Source organism: Tamandua tetradactyla, chromosome 23 (genome assembly GCF_023851605.1).
Source record: "Tamandua tetradactyla isolate mTamTet1 chromosome 23, mTamTet1.pri, whole genome shotgun sequence".
Lineage (NCBI taxonomy): Eukaryota > Metazoa > Chordata > Mammalia > Pilosa > Myrmecophagidae > Tamandua > Tamandua tetradactyla.
Window position 1 is genome coordinate 22,261,167 of NC_135349.1, and position 17,288 is coordinate 22,278,454.

Consider the following 17,288-nt stretch of genomic DNA (forward strand, 5'->3'; position numbering starts at 1 on the left):
ATCTTGTTGCTGGATTTTTAGATGAAGGGTCACCTTGGAATTTATGCTATTACATTTGCAATCACTAAGCACACTCCCCAGGGATTTTTTGTCAGATATTGGGGATATTGGGCTTATAGTTTGGGGGTGCCACCTATATATGGTATTGCTGGTTTAATTGGGGAGTTTAAGGTTTATATCTTCATTCCCTCTGTTAAGAGAACATTTTCCTATAAGTTTAACTAGTCTTTGGAAATAGTACTTTAATGATCCCATAGTACTTTATGCTATGACTATAATATATCTGTTTTCCTGTTGCTAGGCACTTAACTGGTTTTCAGTATTGAATCATGATAACCAATGCAGTAACATCTTTCTTTGCATGCTCCTTTTTTTCATGTATTTGATTATGTTTCTTGGGATGGATTTGTAGACTTGAAATTATTGGGGTTGAATGATTTGAGTTACATAAACCTCTTGAAAGATATGAAACAACTCTCTGGAGACATTGTAATAATTTATAATAGGAAGTGTGAAATGTGTGCCATCTCACCACATTCAGTGGCATCAAGTATTATCTTCTGTTCTTTCTCCTATTTGAATTCCCAATGATAACTGGTCATCGTTTTCTTTTTTTTAAAAATGAAGATGGGGTGCACAGGTGGTTCAGGGTAGAATGCTCACCTTCCATGTGGGAGACCTGGGTTTGATTCCTGGACCATGCACCTAAAAAAAAAACGGAAAATGAATGTAGCATTATTTTCTGAATTACTTTAGGCATAAAAAATACTAAAATAACTGACAGTATAAAAACTTGTTGTTTCCTAGAGTAAGAATACCACGTATCCCTGCAGCAAATGGTGGGGATCCACAGAATGTCCAGTCTGATCTGAAATCCCGATTTCATTTTTTTTTATTAATTAAAGAAAAAACAAATTAACACAACATTTAGAAATCATTCCATTCTACATATGCAATCAGTAATTCTTAACATCATCACATAGATGCATGATCATCATTTTGTAGTACATTTGCATTGATTTAGAAAAAGAACTAGCAAAACAACAGAAAAAGATATAGAATGTTAATTAGAGAAAAAATAAAAAATAATATAATAGTAAAAAAAAAAGACACAAACAAACAGACAAACAAAAGAAAAACCTATAGCTCAGATGCAGCTTCATTCAGTGTTTTAACATGATTACTTTACAATTAGGTATTATTGTGCTGTCCATTTTAGGGTTTTTGTATCTAGTCCTGTTGCACAGTCTGTATCCCTTCAGCTCCAATTACCCATTATCTTACCCTGTTTCTAAGTCCTGTTCTCTGTTACCAATGACATATTCCAAGTTTATTCTCGAATGTCGGTTCACATCCGTGGAACCATACAGTATTTGTCCTTTAGTTTTTGGCTAGACTCACTCAGCATAATGTTCTCTAGGTCCATCCATGTTATTACATGCTTCATAAGTTTATCCTGTCTTAAAGCTGCATAATATTCCACCGTATGTATATACCACAGTTTGTTTAGCCACTCGTCTGTTGATGGACATTTTGGCTGTTTCCATCTCTTTGCAATTGTAAATAACGCTGCTATTAACATTGGTGTGCAAATGTCCGTTTGTGTCTTTGCCCTTAAGTCCTTTGAGTAGATACCTAGCAATGGTATTGCTGGGTCATATGGCAATCCTAATTCAGTTTTTTGAGGAATCGCCAAACTGCCTTCCACAGTGGTTGCACCATTTGACATTCCCACCAACAGTGGATAAGTGTGCCTCTTTCTCTGCATCCTCTCCAGCACTTGTCATTCTTGGTTTTGTTGATAATGGCCATTCTGGTGGGTGTGAGATGATATCTCATTGTGGTTTTGATTTGCATTTCTCTAATGGCCAGGGACATTGAGCATCTCTTCATGTGTCTTTTGGCCATTTGTACTTCCTCTTCTGAGAGGTGTCTTTTCAAGTCTTTTTCCCGTTTTGTAATTGGGTTGGCTGTCTTTTTGTTGTTGAGTTGGACAATCTCTTTATAAATTCTGGATACTAGACCTTTATCTGATATGTCGTTTCCAAATATTGTCTCCCATTGTGTAGGCTATCTTTCTACTTTCTTGATGAAGTTCTTTGATGCACAAAAGTGTTTAATTTTGAGGAGCTCCCATTTATTTATTTATTTCTTCAGTGCTCTTGCTTTAGGTTTAAGGTCCATAAAACCGCCTCCAATTGTAAGTTTCATAAGATATCTCCCTACATTTTCCTCTAACTGTTTTATGGTCTTAGACCTAATGTTTAGATCTTTGATCCATTTTGAGTTAACTTTTGTATAGGGTGTGAGATACGGGTCTTCTTTCATTCTTTTGCATATGGATATCCAGTTCTCTAGGCACCATTTATTGAAGAGACTGTTCTGTCCCAGGTGAGTTGGCTTGACTACCTTATCAAAGATCAAATGTCCATAGATGAGAGGGCCTATATCTGAGCACTCTATTCGATTCCATTGGTCAATATATCTATCTTTATGCCAATACCATGCTGTTTTGACCACTGTGGCTTCATAATATGCCTTAAAGTCCGGCAGCGTGAGATCTCCAGCTTCGTTTTTTTTCCTCAAGATACTTTTAGCAATTCGGGGCACCCTGCCCTTCCAGATAAATTTGCTTATTGGTTTTTCTATTTCTGAAAAATAAGTTGTTGGGATTTTGATTGGTATTGCATTGAATCTGTAAATCAATTTAGGTAGGATTGACATCTTAACTATATTTAGTCTTCCAATCCATGAACACGGTATGCCCTTCTATCTATTTAGGTCTTCTGTGATTTCTTTTAACAGTTTTTTGTAGTTTTCTTTGTATAGGATTTTTGTCTCTTTAGTTAAATTTATTCCTAGGTATTTTATTCTTTTAGTTGTGATTGTAAATGGGATTCGTTTCTTGATTTTCCCGTCAGCTTGTTCATTGCTAGTGTATAGAAATGCCACAGATTTTTGAATGTTGATCTTGTAACCTGCTACTTTGCTGTACTCATTTATTAGCTCTAGTAGTTTTGTTGTGGATTTTTCCGGGTTTTCTACATATAGTATCATATCGTCTGCAAACAGTGATAGTTTTACTTCTTCCTTCCCAATTTTGATGCCTTGTATTTCTTTTTCTTGTCTAATTGCTCTGGCTAGAACCTCCAACATGATGTGAATTATAGTGGTGATAATGGAAATCCTTGTCTTGTTCCTGATCTTAGGGGGAAAGTTTCCATTTTTCCCCATTGAGGATATTAGCTGTGGGTTTTTCATATATTCCCTCTATCATTTTAAGGAAGTTCCCTTGTATTCCTATCTTTTGAAGTGTTTTCAACAGGAAAGGATGTTGAATCTTGTCAAATGCCTTCTCTGCATCAATTGAGATGATCATGTGATTTTTCTGCTTTGATTTGTTGATATGGTGTATTACATTAATTGATTTTCTTATGTTGAACCATCCTTGCATAGCTGGGATGAATCCTACTTGGTCATGATGTATAATTCTCTTAATGTGTTGTTGGATTCGATTTGCTAGAATTTTGTTGAGGATTTTTGCATCTATATTCATTAGAGAGATCGGCCTGTAGTTTTCTTTTGTTGTAATATCTTTGCCTGGTTTTGGTATGAGGGTGATGTTGGCTTCATAGAATGAATTAGGTAGCTTTCCCTCTGCTTCGATGATTTTGAAGAGTTTGAGGAGAGTTGGTACTAATTCTTTCTGGAATGTTTGATAAAATTCACATGTGAAGCCGTCTGGTCCTGGACTTTTCTTTTACGGAAGCTTTTGAATGACTGATTCAATTTCTTTACTTGTGATTGGTTTGTTGAGGTCATCTATGTCTTCTTGAGTCAAAGTTGGTTGTTCATGTCTTTCCAGGAACCCATCCATTTCATCTAAATTGTTGTATTTATTAGCGTAAAGTTGTTTATACTATCCTGTTATTACCTCCTTTATTTCTCTGAGATCAGTGGTTATGTCTCCTCTTCCATTTCTGATCTTATTTATTTGCATCCTCTTTCTTCTTCTTTTTGTCAATCTTGCTAAGGGCCCATCAATCTTATTGAAATCTCATAGAACCAACTTCTGGTCTTATTGATTTTTTCTACTGTTTTCATGTTTTCAATTTCATTTATTTCTGCTCTAATCTTTGTTATTTCTTTCCTTTTGCTTGCTTTGGGGTTAGTTTGATGTTCTTTCTCCATTTCTTCCAAGTGGACAGTTAATTCCTGAATTTTTGCCTTTTCTTCTTTTCTGATATAGGCATTTAGGGCAATAAATTTCCCTCTTAGCACTGCCTTTGCTGCGTCCCATAGGTTTTGATATGTTGTGTTTTTGTTTTCATTCGCCTCGAGGTATTTACTAATTTCTCTTGCAATTTCTTCTTTCACCCACTCGTTGTTTAAGATTGTGTTGTTGAGCCTCCACATATTTGTGAATTTTCTGGCACTCCATCTATTATTGATTTCCAACTTCATTCCTTTATGATCCGAGAAAATGTTCTGTATGATTTCAATCTTTTTAAATTTGTTAAGACTTGCTTTGTGACCCAGCATATAGTCTATCTTTGAGAATGATCCATGAGTACTTGAGAAAAAGGTGTATCTTGCTGTTGTGGGATGTAATGTCCTATAAATATCGGTTAAGTCTAGCTCATTTATAGTAATATTCAGATTCTCTATTTCTTTATTGATCCTCTATCTAGATGTTCTTTCCATTGATGAGAGTGGTGAATTGAAGTCTCCAACTATTATGGTATATGTGTCTATTTCCCTTTTCAGTGTTTGCAGTGTATTCCTCACGTATTTTGGGGCATTCTGGTTCGGTGCATAAATATTTATGATTGTTATGTCTTCTTGTTTAATTGTTCCTTCTATTAGTATATAGTGTCCTTCTTTGTCTCTTTTAACTGTTTTACATTTGAAATCTAATTTGTTGGATGTTAGTATAGCTACTCCTGCTCTTTTCTGGTTGTTATTTGCATGAAATATCTTTTCCCAACCTTTCACTTTCAACCTATGTTTATCTTTGGGCCTAAGATGTGTTTCCTGTAGACAGCATATAGAAGAATCCTGTTTTTTAATCCATTCTTCCAGTTTATGTCTTTTGATTGGGAAATTCAGTCCATTAACATTTAGTGTTATTACTGTTTGGATAATATTTTCCTCTACCATTTTGCCTTTTGTATTATATATATCATATCTGACTTTCCTTCTTTCTACACTCTTCTCCATACCTCTCTCTTCTGCCTTTTTGGTTCTGACTCTAGTGCTCCCTTTAGTGTTTCTTGCAGAGCTGGTCTCTTGGTCACAAATTCTCTCAGTGACTTTTTGTCTGAGAATGTTTTAATTTCTCCCTCGTTTTTTGAAGGACAATTTTGCTGGATATAGGAGTCTTGGTTGGCAGTTTTTCTCTTTTAGTAATTTAAATATGTCGTCCCACTTTCTTCTAGCTTCCATGGTTTCTGCTGAGAAATCTACACATAGTCTTATTGGGTTTCCCTTGTATCTGATGGATTGTTTTTCTCTTGCTGCTTTCAAGATCCTCTCTTTCTCTTTGACCTCTGACATTCTAACTAGTAAGTGTATTGGAGAACACCTATTTGGGTCTATTCTCTTTGGGGTGCGCTGCACTTCTTGGATCTGTAATTTTAGATCTTTCATAAGAGTTGAGAAATTTTCGGTGATAATTTCTTCTATTAGTTTTTCTCCTCCTTTTCCCTTCTCTTCTCCTTCTGGGGCACCCACAACACATATATTTGTGCGCTTCATATTGTCATTCAATTCCCTGATCCCCTGTTCAAATTTTTCCATTCTTTTCCCTATAGTTTCTGTTTCTTTTTGGAATTCAGATGTTCCATCCTCCAATTCACTAATTCTAGCTTCTGTCTCTTTAAATCTACCATTGTAGGTATCCATTGTTTTTTCCAGCTTTTCTACTTTGTCCTTCACCCCCATAAGTTCTGTGATTTGTTTTTTCAGTTTTTCTATTTCTTCTTTTTGTTCAGCCCATGTCTTCTTCATGTCCTCCCTCAATTTATCGATTTGCTTTTTGAAGAGGTTTTCCATTTGTTTGTAAAATCAATATTAGTTGTCTCAACACCTGTATCTCATTTGAACTATCAGTTTGTTCCTTTGACTGGGCCATATTTTCAATTTTCTGAGCGTGATCCGTTACCTTCTGCTGGTGTCTGGGCATTTAATCAGATTTCCCTTGGTGTAAGACCTCGCAGGGTGAAATATTTTTCTGTGAAATCTCTGGGCTCTGTTTTTCTTATACTGCCCAGTAGGTGGCACTCGTGCCTCTCATCTGTCTGCAGGTCCCAGCAGTAAAAGATGCTGTGGGTCCTTTAACTTTGGAAAACTCTCGCTGTAGTGGGGCGTGGCAAGCCGAAGCGGCTTGGGGAGTGCCAATCCGAATCTCCCAACTGGCCCGGGATCCACGCGCACGGACGTCGCAGCCTCCGCAGCTTGGGGGAATGCCTGTTCAAATTTCCCAGCCGGCCCGGGGCGCCAAGCATGGTGGGGGGGGCGCCAGCCGCCGTGGCTTGGGGAAGTGTCTATCCACCGTTCCCAGCTGGACCAGGAAGCCCCGTGTTTGGAATGGATCCTGGACACCGTTCTCCACAGCTTGGGGCTCTCCGATCCAATTCCTCTAGCTGGTCCTGGGGGTTGTGCGTGGGGGGGGTGCCAGCCGCCGCGGCTGAAGGGGACCACCTGTCCAGTTCTCCCAGCCAGCCCGGGAAGGAGGGAGGGAGGGACTTCCGCTGCTTGCCACCCCGGCCCGGGGAAGCCCCACCCCTCGGCGATCTCACCGGAGCGGGTTCTCCCAGCCAGTCACCCATTCCAGAATGGGGTACACTGTCTTCTTGGTCTCTGTCGTGGCTCCGGGAGCTGTTCTGAATCATTTCTACTTCTCTAGTAGCTGTTCTGGAGGAGGAACTGAGAACCGCGCGTCTTACTACGCCGCCATATTCTCCGGAAGTCCCGATTTCATTTTGAAGACCTTCATTCGGAACAAACCCTGAATTACTTGGCTGAAATAAAGGAGGTACAGAAATTTGCTTCTCACATGGTTTGTGTTCTCATCGTGAGTGACTCTAGAAGGATATATAAAGACAGGTGAACTGTGGCCATGGATAGTCCGGCCATGGAGAGGTTGGACATGGGAGATGGTATAGGTTCTGGAGGAGAGCTGGGCCTGCTCAGACAGCCGATCCTCATTTTCCAAACTGGGTAAACTAAGGGGTTTGGGTTTGCAGGACCCAGTTCCCTGCTGCTATCTCAGAGGCTCTGGGAGAAGACGTACAGGCACCGTTCCCTTTCTTTACTTGGTGTATGAATAAGCACTTCTGCTTTGGATGGTACAGCATCTAAGACCAGCCCATCTTTCTACTCTGTATCCACTGGAACCTCCTCTAGACCCCCACCTCCAGGGTGAGTGCCTGTCTAGGCAGTTTGTAGGTCATGCTTGAGCTACTGAAGGTTTGGGAAGGGTCCATTTTCTTTTGGGAGCTTGGTCCATGCTCAGGGCATGTGCCAGGCCAAATGCAAGACCCTCGGGAAGATTCTCTTGGATTTTGCATATTCCTTCCTGAGTTCCAACTACCCAGCACTTCCTGTTAGTGCTTTCAATGGATAAATGCGGTCACTGCTTTTGTGTAAGCTGTTGCTTTCTACCTCTGGACTCCTGGTTGCTCCCTTCCCCCGACTTATCTCCAGTACACGGTCCCTGGAGATCTTGTTTACCTTGTCTGAGACCATGTAGACCTGATGCACTGGACCTGACTTCTGAGCCCAGCCCATAGTCACACAACCTGCTTGTTCCCAGGGCTGGGCATGGCATTACATAAGACCGTTCCAGGTAGCTGTCATGCTTGGCTGCGATAGAAGCAGCTTTATGCTTCTTGTCTCACACTGGCAACCTTCGCCTGATTTTATTTGCCATCCACCTTCTGTAGGACTTTTAACTGTGATCCCTGACCCTTCTCGCAGGTGCTGTTATAGGTGGCCTATGCAAACCCTGCTGGCTGACTTTTACCGCAATTTACTTTATACTCTATGACCCTATTTTCTTATTGTTTTCAAATGTAGCTTGAGTGAAGCTGTATGCAACTTTTATCTTCCAAAGGTAAATATTTCTAGGTTAGAACTAAAAGGACAATTGTTGGCAAATACTTGTAGGAATGCTCTAGAAATTGCTCAGGAGTCCTTAGAAATCAGACACCATGATGATTAGTTTCCCCATAGCACATTACCACATGTTTTTTGGCTTCAAACAATACGTATTTATTTTCTTGGTTGAGGGTTCCAAACTGGGTCTCACTGGGCTAAAATCAAGATGGCGGCAGAACTGCATTCCTTCAGGAGGTTCCAGGGGACAGTCTGTTTCCTAGCATTGTCTAGTTTCTAGAAGCCATCCACATTCCTTGATGCTGGGTTTCCTTCATCTTTAAAGCATACAGTGGTTGTACAAGTGTTTCTCACTGTGAGAACCTTATGTGATTTCATTGTACCCACTAGATAAAGCAGAACAAGCTCCCTGTTTTAGATCCAGCTAATGAATGATCCCTATTCTGTTAGGATGTGGATATCTTCTAGGATCATTACTCTGCCTACTGAACCACATGAGTCCCTTTCCCAACTCCCTGGCCACTGTCCCTTGGGCTCTGCCCTGCAGTTACGTCTACTTCCTGAATGTGACCCTCTCCTATCCTGCCTGGTATTTCTGCAGTGCTACCTCTGTCCTTTCCTTCTTCCACTTCCTGACAGAAAGCCGATTCATGGGTGGGCCACAGTTGCTCAGCAGGCAGAGTTCTCACCTGCCATGCCAAAGATCCAGGTTCAATTCCCAGTGCCTGCCCACGCAAAAATAAAAAATAAAAAGAAGAAAGCAGATGCATCCATCAAGAGCCTGTTCTAACCCACGACCTCTGTCATGACCTGTCTCCTCTATTCTTCCCTGTTAGAAGAATCCCCAGGGATGGAGATGACTCTCCATATGTCTTCCTGTTACTGGCCTGTGAGTTTCCTAAGGGCAGGGACTAAGCTTTATTTTTCTTACATCTCCAGTGCCTAGTATATTGTATTTGCTGAGAATTTTCTTTAACTCAGAAAAACAAATGAACAAAGCAAATAAGCGGACTTGTGGTTTTGTTAGTCACATGTGACTCGTTTAAATCTGGATATTAAAGGAACATAGAAAGTTAATTTATGGGTTCTCAGTACTTTTTGATAATTGCCATGAATTGAATTTCTGAAAGGCACCACCACAGTTATTGTAAAACTATGTAATAGGAGGATGTGGCCCATTCTGACACAGACATACATTTTTATGGAACTGTATCAGAGAAACTGCTTATGGATGTTGTTTATGGTAATAAAGGTGATTTCATCCACAGATGTCAAAAACCATTTCTAACTCAGAACGCCAATTTGAGTCCTTCCAATTTCCTCCAGTTTTGATAATTAGAAAAGAAAAATTTCCAGGTAAAGCAATTCTTTTAGTACAAAGTATAGCTTAAACAGGGATTGCTTTCCATGCTTTCTTTTGGCACTTGTGTGAGAATTGATAAATGTCGTGCCCTCCTTGGCCGTGGACTTGAAGAGTCAGTTCTTTTTACCTCTGAGCTATCCTGGAAACTGTAATTTTCTTCTTTAACTCCGAAAGTCTCAAGTCAAGGTAAATTCACACAAAATGTCTAAACAACACTTCTAACCCATCAGACTTCTACCTCTTCAACCCAGCAAATTCCAGAGCATTTTTCTTTTGCAACATTGTGGAATTATTCTTAGAAGAGAAACACTGTAGGAAAAAACTTCACTTTGACATATTTTTAATATTCTTGCCAGATTCCAACAGATAGTTCTTAGAGCAGATGGTGTGTTCAGTCTTGTCTAGTGTATCTGAGAACGAAATGAAGGTCACCCTGGAGACGGCCCCTCCAGTGGACAGAAGCTGAAGACTACCTCATCTGTGCCGTCAGCTTGTCCCAAATCTACAAACAGGCATCAGCCAATATTAACCATTCTTCACTGTTGCATGCCATGTTTTTATGAACATGCAATCCATTCCCTTCACCCCCAAGTCTTTCAATTGTGTGATTTTACCTCCTTTCCAGGGAAAGAACTTGGACTCCCCACACCCTGGGTCTTAGGTGCAGCCGTCCTGTTTGTACAGCCCCTGGCCTCAATCCATGAGTTTCTGAATGCCAGTTGGACCAAAAAGTCCATCTTCATCTGCTCCAAGTATTTGGTTTTAAAAAATTCCTGGCAACCAAGAGCCTCCTAGAACCACCATCTATCTGTATGTGAGATTTCTACCTGGGCTATTTTGATGCCTTGGACATTTGATGGAGAGATTTTGACACCTCTGAACAATATTCCCCTTTCCCCTCACTTCAGTAGTAACAAGACATGTGGTGCACAACAGTGATTGTGATTGGAAGGTACATAATGGGTCTTAACCAGAAATGCTCATGCAGCACAGAGCACTCACAGAGTACTCCATATAGTTATATGACTGATGATCTAAAGTACCCAGTTTTGGCTTGCTCAAAACTTTGTTTTTTAGGTGGAAGATGTATGAACTAGAAGTCCACCTGATCATTCTTCTCATTCACCTTGCATGTTTTTTTCCCAGAGAACATATCTTTATTTCCCCCTAATATGTGTCATGGATAAAGGTCAAAATCCAAAATAGTGGATAAAACATTGGTAAAAACTACAGTGTCATGTTAACATGATAGCACTAAATTTGTCCTGCAGTAAAATGACCAGCATTGAAATGGTCTGTGGATACCTTTTGCTTTGTGCAGTACTGGGGAAATTGAATGCATGGTTAGTTTAGGATTATTTAGCACATATAAATGCACATCATGTCTTTCCCTGAGGTACACTTTTGGCATTAATGACCTAGTTTAGTGTAATGCTGATGATAAGCCACAATGCTAATTGCCTTTATTATTACCCTCCCCAAGTCCTTTGCATAAAATGGATTTTAGTACCTGCATACTAATTATGAGATATAGTTTAAAGAATGCAAATATAGTCTGGTTATCCTACCCATGTCATCATAGTCTAATTGCTTAGTTTTAAGATTATATTTCATTTTTAAAGAAATGCATATGGGTACTTTCTCTTTTGGGAATAGCAATGGGGAAAAGAACAAGAGAAATAGGGGATCAATGAAAATGTTATAATTTGTAACTAATTTCTAAGTAGAAATGAAATCAGAATGTGATTGTTAACAGATGTTTCAGTCCATCAACTGACAAAATCATCTATGGTCTAGCATCATCTGTTAATATTTTTTAACAAACTATGATTGTTTTAAATTTGTTATTATAAGAACTAGTATTTTCATTTCTAAATTTGCAGATGTTCCAACGGTGGCAAAAGAGTAACCTGCTTCACGAAATTATCATGGGGACTGCACAAAGCCTGAAGACTCTCATGGATCAGTTTGAAGAAGGAAGTGAGCTGTCGAAGGTGGCAGAAGCTTTGCACACTGTGCTTCTCCTCCTGGATGATAGATTGTCAGCAGCTGGCCCAATAGACCACCATGTATCTCCAAAGATATAAAGCACATTTTCTTGTTTCAATCATGTGTTAGGCTAGATAACACTGAATTTTAAAGAATGAATAATGATGCTATTGGAAGAGAATTCTGTAAAACTACAACTACTCATTGAATTCCTAGTCAGCATGGATTAAATGGAAAATCCAAGTTTTTATTGGGGACTGTTAAGAGGTTCATAACTATTTTTAGCAATCTGGATGCCCGTTCAGATGTTGAAAAAAATCTAATGGGCAACAATACTTAAGAAGCTGTTAGCTTCTGGACTTTTAGGTTTTAAGATTTTGGCATTTGTTTAAAAATGAACCAAAACAGTTAGATGTACTTTTCTGTAAGGAACTACCTATTTCGATCTTTATTTTAGAAGTTTATATATGCTGTGTTTATTGAAGGTCCAAAAATATTTTGAAATTGGAAAGAGGTGGTCACTTCTTTTCTCTCTTCTGAAGTCACAAGTTAAACATCCCAAGGCCTGACGCCTTCATATCCCACTGAGCATATCAGTGTTATAGACACTCTCTTCCTTGTGGTATTGTTTATTGGGTTGGTGTGGCTAAGTGGTGGCAGCTCTTTCTCCTGGCTGAGCCACACCCCTGACAGGTAGTGGACATTCCAAAGAGACTCTGGGCCCTTCAGCAGGGATTCTCCCTTCAGGGCCACGTGTCTGCTGCAGAGCGGCCTCACAGAGTAGGTAGGAGTGGTTACTTACTCATCCAAACCATATAATGTATTTTTACCCTCTTGCAGCAAATACAATCAAGGACAACCATTTCTTTCCCACTTTTCTATATGTTTCTGAGAACACTTCTACTTCCTACTCAATTTCACTCAGAGGGTCAGAGGAATGAGGGATCTCATACCACTTCATCCACTTCAGGAAATCAGGTCTCTATTTTCAGGAAAGAGAAGTGGTGGAAGTCTGGCCAGTGTTAGAAAACACAAGCATACAAAGGTAATGGAGTAGCAGCTTTGCCTTGTAGGATGAGCATGCCACCTGCTGTGGGGGGAAGGCTGACAGGACTCTCCTTGCTCTCTCTGAACCCTCTACAATGACCAGATCATCAGTTTACCTGCTACAGAACAGCAAAACTATGTGTCACACCTGTGCTTAACCCAGGGCTATCATGACACTGGAAAGAGACCTGTAGGAGCCAAGGGTTAATAGAAAACCTATGGAATTTATTGGGAGTGACTGGCTTCAGAGTGGCATTGGCAGTAACTGTGGAGACTGTTATCTGCTTACTTGGAGGACAGTGTGAGAGGGAGAAAATATTTTTTCTTAAGCCCCAAGGTCTTGTTAACTCTCTTGTATGTAGGGAGTAATATACTGAAAAGTAGGCATTCTATTTTACCACAAAATGTATGCATGCTTTTAGTCATGTAAACATATAGCAGGAACTAGTTAAGAATAAATTTGTCTGTAGTCTTTACTGCTAAACTTCAGACCCCGTGATCCCAGTCTCTCTCGTTTTACTTTAACATTCCTTAGGGTCATAACCGTGGCCAACAGATGGTGACCACAAAGGGACTCTAAGAAGGGACTACTCCACTTTCGTGTTAAAATATCCAAGGAAATTGAGTGTCTCTACATGCTGAGTATTCACCACAGAGCAGACCTAGGTCATTTTTGTAAGTCTTTTTGAAGTTTAAAGTAATTTTAATTTTCTTGTAGCATCAGGGTAATGGGAAATCATAGCGGGCGAATGGAGAAGTATATTTGAGTGTTGAAAATATTGTTAGAAACTACAGGGGTCTCAATGAAGACTTCAGAGTCAGTAGAGCTCTTTTCTTTCATACAGAAGCATTGTTATTGGTTTCAGCGTCAAGGCCATAATGTTTTCTATTATTATGATAGATTTAAAAGATTGCTTCTTAACCATACCTTTAGCAGAACAAAAGAAAATTAATTTCTGAGCTTGTTCTTAATGATCTGCCTTCATATAAAAATTCATTTAAACCTGAGTCAGAAAATATTCAATAGGAACAATGCAGAACAAGTGTCAGTACTCATTTATGGTTCGTATGGAATTGTAACAGATTGGTCCCCTAAGGGGTATGCAATTCAGGATTGTAGTTCTGACTCAAAGTGTTCTGTTAAGTTACCTTGGTTTAATCTAAATAATTATTCTACTGAAATTTATACCAATGCTACAAATAAAATCTTGTGACAATGAATGGGAATGGCAGCCCCATCTCCTTTTGTTAGCTTAGACCCTTGACAAATAGCAATTTGGAAACTGGCCATGAGTTTAGCTCCTATTCATATTTGAAAAGGAAGTATATTATCAGAACTTTAAAACTGAAAATTCTTGTTAAAAACTATATATTGATGTTTCAAATATGTATTAACTAAAGTATTTTAAGTATTTAACCTTATTCTAACAAATCTAATTTTGATGGTAATTATGTGTGGCAAAATATTTGTTTAAAATAATGACTTAAGTATGAAAAATATAAAAGTTTTTTTATTAATAGGAAAAAGAGAATAGTTTTATCTTAAGATAAAATGAATAACTGTTACAAAATGAGAAAAATGTAGGACAAAGCCTGAACTAATATAATAATTGCTGAGGGGTTATAAAAATAGAAATTATAGTCAAAATCTAGAAAGATTTAATGAGTCTAAAATGACAATGTTTTCTTGGACTCTTAGTCTGTTCTAATGAAAAGATATTTAAAAAATTTTCTAGATAATCAGTGTAAAAAGCAGAGTCTGTGTTTTATCAAAATAACTTACGTTAACTTTTATCATGTCATTATCTGTATAAAAATACTGATTTTCTCCTGGATATCATTATACTGGCAAGATACCATTTCTTTTCTAGCCCCAAAGCAGGTGGCTTAATCTGTTAATCTAAGTAATACTGCTATAAATGAATCTATTACTGGCTAAATAATATTCAAATCATATAAATACCTAAATTCCTTTAAGCCAAAATATTTTAATGCTTTATCCAGTGTTTATATAAACTACATAAGTATAAATTAAATTTATCCCAAAATAATCATGACTTATGTTGGGAGCAGATCAAATTTGAGGGCTGAATGCAAGGAAAAAATATACTTGCAGAGTCTGTTCTGTTCACTTGATGTTGCCATTACATGCAACTGATGTTGCTATCACATGACCTTGGTAAGAAACAATTAAAATGTGCACTCTAGCTGGGAGGACTGGCTATCCTCCTACAAGAGGTGTACATTACTAAAGATATTTAGGTCCCAGGAAGCATCTTGGTCCCTAGCCAGTTCCCAGAGGACCTAACTGGGCCCAGTCTTGTAAGCAAATTGGAATTTGCCCAGTATTGTGGGAAAATATCATAAAAACTGCATGCACCAAATTTAAAATTAGCAAAAATTCACAACCAATTATAAAAAATCCTCATTTCTGCATTCATTTTCAATCAATCTAATCAATTCATTTTACAAAATCTGGTCATTTACTATAGGTACATGTCATTATTGACACTCTGCTTTCATTTTTGCTACCTGCCACTTTAAGGATTCCTAATTATATGTTACAGAACTTGTTTGATATTTTACAAGGTGATTCTGATTTATTAAGCAAAAGGCAGTTAACAACTGCGACTGGACAAGAATTAAAGTTGATTGAACAATGCATTCAAGAAGGACAGCTTGTTTAAATAGATTTAGAAAAGCCTGTTGATTTTATTATTTTCTTTACCTTGCAATCTCCCACAGGCCTATTTTGGCAAAATGGTGTTTTACAATGGATCTTTCTAACTAAACAATCGAGAAAAACGTTTAAATATGTATTTGCAAAAAATCATTTCTTTAATAGCCAAAGGTCACCAAAAATATCAATTAAAAGGTCACAATCCTAATCCTAATAGTGTATTAACCTCACAAAAGAAGAGGTTCAAAGTCTGTCTTCAGTACCTCTTGGCAAATAGCATTAAGTGATTTTAAAGGACAAATGGATAATCATTTGCCAATATCAAAACTTTTACAATTTCTTAATCATGATGATGAATATGCAACTATATGATGATATTATGAATTACTGATTATATATAGAGAACAGAATAATGATATGCTAGAAATGTTTTTGTTCGTTGAAATTTTTTTAAAAATAAATAAATAAATAAACAAACAAACTTTTACAACTTCTAAAAAGAACAGAATGGGTTTTGCCTAAAATAGATCAGGCTTCCCTGCTAGAAAGAGCCATTACCATCTTTACTAATGGTAATAATAATGGGCAGGCTGCATATATCACCCCAGGGGAAAACAAAAGTTGGAAAACACCTTATATCTCAGCCCAGTGCACTGAATTAGCAGCTGTAATTCAAATATTGCAGAATTTTCCACAATCTCTTAATATTGTTTCTAATTCTAAGTATGTCTGCCAAACAGTTACTCACATTGAGACAGTTTCTTTGTTTGAAAGAGATGAATTGTACCAATTGTTTTTACATTTTACAAATACTAGTCAGAAGTCGAATTATTCCTCTTTTTATCATGGATATAAGAGCTCATACTAATCTTAAAGGTCTTTATCATTACAAAATCAGCAAACAAATACTCTTGTAAGGTATTTGTTTCCCACGTTTCACAAATTAACTCATATTAATAGCAAAGGGCTGCAAAAGAAATTTCTATCTTTATCTAAGCAGCAAGCTCAGAACATTATTAAAACTTGTCCAACAAGTGAACCTTTAAATGCACTCATTTACATCCGGGGTTAATCCTTGAGGTCAAAAAAGCAAATGAATTATGGCAAATGAATGGTACTCATATTTCACATTTTGGTAACATGCAGTATGTACGTGTTATCATAGATACCTGTTCTCATTTCATCTGGGCTACTGCACAATCTGGAGAACATTTCTGTCAAATTCGATCACATTTATTTAATGCTTTTGCTGTTATGGGATGCCCTCAATCTATTAAAATGGACAATGGTCCTGCTTATACAGGAAAGCAATTTCATAAATTTTATACTGCTTTTCATAATATTCATATCAGGAATTCTACATAATCCCTCTGGGCAATATTATTGAGTGAACAAACAGGACGCTAAAGTCTATGCTCATAAAACAAAAAGGGGGAGATCAGGAGGATGATGTTGTGAAAATAAGTACACCAAAAGATCAATTAGCAAAAGCACTGTTTACTTTAAATTTTTTAAACATTTATGATATTTCATCACAGACTCCTGCAGAACAACATTTTAGTAATTTGGAAAAGAAAAGTGATATGACTCAAACAGAACTGCAGCTGCAGCTGATGTATTGGAAAGATGTTAAGGATGATCTATGGAAACCAGGCATGATAAAGGTGTGGGTAGGGGATTTGCTGTTATCATTACAGGTGATGGAACCTTGATTTGGATTCCCTCGAAGAGAATAAAACCCAGACATGTTGAGCTGGGGGAAAATAGTAATAAATGGGTAATGTATATTATAGGACATATAATTTTAATTGCTGAAGGACAGGGACATAATTATACTTATTGGGCTTATATTCCTAACCCACCTTTGCTGCTAGCCCTAACATGGGCCAAAGAGTGGCTTCTAATTTATTATCTCATAATTTCTCATAATGATGTGAAGAAAGTATTGTTATTCTTATTTTAGAGAGGAGAAGCCTCAGAAAGCTTCAGTATCTCTCTCCAGGAAGCCAAGTTAGATTCATCCAGACGGTCCGGGCTCATGTCAGCACACCACCCAAGGGCTGGTAGGTGGAAGTTGTTCAATGAATATTT

The 17,288-nt window shown here is 38.0% G+C and overlaps 1 protein-coding gene across 5 annotated transcripts in view; it reads right to left on the reverse strand.

The window, feature by feature from the left end:
• LOC143667189 (uncharacterized) overlaps nt 1-17,288 on the reverse strand; it is a 289,857-nt gene that overhangs the window by 4,402 nt on the left and 268,167 nt on the right. The gene's annotated exons all lie outside the window — the stretch shown is intronic.